Source organism: Camelina sativa, chromosome 11, assembly GCF_000633955.1.
Source record: "Camelina sativa cultivar DH55 chromosome 11, Cs, whole genome shotgun sequence".
Classification (NCBI taxonomy): domain Eukaryota; kingdom Viridiplantae; phylum Streptophyta; class Magnoliopsida; order Brassicales; family Brassicaceae; genus Camelina; species Camelina sativa.
Window position 1 is genome coordinate 10,336,898 of NC_025695.1, and position 2,023 is coordinate 10,338,920.

The window sequence follows — 2,023 nt, forward strand, 5'->3', positions numbered from 1 at the left end:
GCCAAATGTTCTTTTGGTTAGCACATTTTCATAACTTGTAAAGAGTATCGATATGCAAAACACTTACGGATTTTGTAGTAACAGTATCAATAGTTTTATTTGTGTAATCAAAGAATTTAAAAAATAAGAAATTAGCACTATCACGTATGATCAAATTGTTGTTATTTATTAGTTTTCCTATTTTTTTGGATTTTTTAGATATAACCAATCTGGACCATACTTATTTTGTGAGACCATAAAAACTTGATATCTCTCAACACCTGAGATAAATCGTCAAACTCATCTATAAATGAGCTAATATACATATTATATGATAAAAAAACAACAACAAAAAAGACACTTATTTCTAAAAATTAATAGAATGCTCATTTCATCAACAATATACACAAAAAGGCAAACCCTTCTATTATTACAAGTAGGATATCTTCAAATCCAATCCCGTATCTAGATATTACTAGAACTTTTGAGAGTGATTCATTATCTACCCATATATATTCACGTGTTTTTTTTTATTTTAATATTTATTTCATTCATTTAATTTGCTGAATATAAAAAGTAGTACTATTTGATTCCACCTACTACAAGAAGTAGCAAATATACATATGAGGCCAATTTTTTGTTCATCACACCAAAGATATTATGTCGACATGATACTGTTTAATATTATTTCCCATCTACTATGGTTATAGGTGCCGGATTAAATAAATTTCGAGTCCATTCTGGTTAGTGACACACTTTTTCATTAAATTTAGGGGTTATTGTCTAAATAGGCTTTTATTCTTCTAAAACTTTGAAATTGGGTATTTTTTTCCATGCCATCGATTTTAGACATTTTTAGATAAACCAAAAATACAGTTTAACCTTCTTCTTCCTCCCCTTTTGCTGATAAAAACCCACGCTTCTTCTCAATTGACAACCATGACTTCAATGGATTCAATATATCTCTGTTTGGATGAAAGAATCTAAACCCTAAAGGAATTCAATCACAAATAATCATCAAATTAAAATTTCTAATATTCCCTTTTCCGACCAAAACGCAAAACTTCTCCTCCACCACCACCACAACCACCGGATCTCATCCTCGCCACCACCATCTCGTTCACCGGATCTCATCATCTTTACCAGCATCACTTTCACCGGATTTCATCATCACCACCACCTTCTCCGTTCACCAAATCTCATCATCGTAATCACCACCTCCGTCACCGGTTTTCATCATCGCCACCACTCTCCACCAAATTTCATCATCATCACACTAACATTGTTCGCTAAATTGAGAAAAAGAATTAAAGATACAATTGTCTTTTTAATATGAAAGTAAATACCTAAATCTGTAATGTAATCATGAACAAAAAGTCTTAATTAAATAATACTTTTTAAAATAAATGTTTATCCCATAATTAACTCTTAAATTTATCTGCTAACTAATTAAAAGAGATGCGAGGAGGTTAATAAAGTATAGTATAGTATTTAAAGAATAGAAAATACTATAAAGTTAGAACCTCGTTTAGTATTATAATAATAGAATTTTATAAAACTAATGGGTAAAATTTGTGAATATTAGAAAAGTAAGAGGCAAAATTAGGAAAGAATCATTTTGTTCAATGATTATTAAAAGACAGCTCAGCTCAGCTCCACTGATCGGCTCGTGTTTCATTTCATCGTCATCATCATCATCAATCTCCTTCGTCTTCTCATTTCTTTAAAATGGAAACGCCGATGCGTATTCGCTGAGAAAAAAAAAAAGCTTTCTTATTTCCTTAGCTCTCTTCTCTTCTCTATTTCTACGCTCTCTCACTCGCCGACGATTTCAGGTATGATTCTTCTTCATATGCTTTATCTTGTTCTTCGCTTTCTAGATTTCTGGATTTTTTTTTTTTCCAAAATTTTCTTGGTTCGTGATTGATTTGTCCCCATGATTTTCAGATTTTACTTTATTTGCATGATTTTAGTTTTGATTCTTGTTTGGTTTTGAGTCGAATTTTGCTGATTTTTTTTTTTTTTTTTTTTTTTTTTTTTTTTT

The 2,023-nt window shown here is 30.5% G+C and overlaps 1 protein-coding gene across 2 annotated transcripts in view; it reads left to right on the forward strand.

Annotated features, from left to right (window-relative positions):
- Positions 1,625–2,023, forward strand: part of LOC104722718 (glutamate--cysteine ligase, chloroplastic) — a 14,792-nt gene continuing 14,393 nt past the window's right edge. For both annotated transcript variants that reach the window (XM_019232752.1, XM_010440926.1), the window contains exon 1: positions 1,625–1,814. The gene's annotated coding sequence lies outside the window, so the exon portion shown is untranslated. The remainder of the gene's footprint in view (positions 1,815–2,023) is intronic.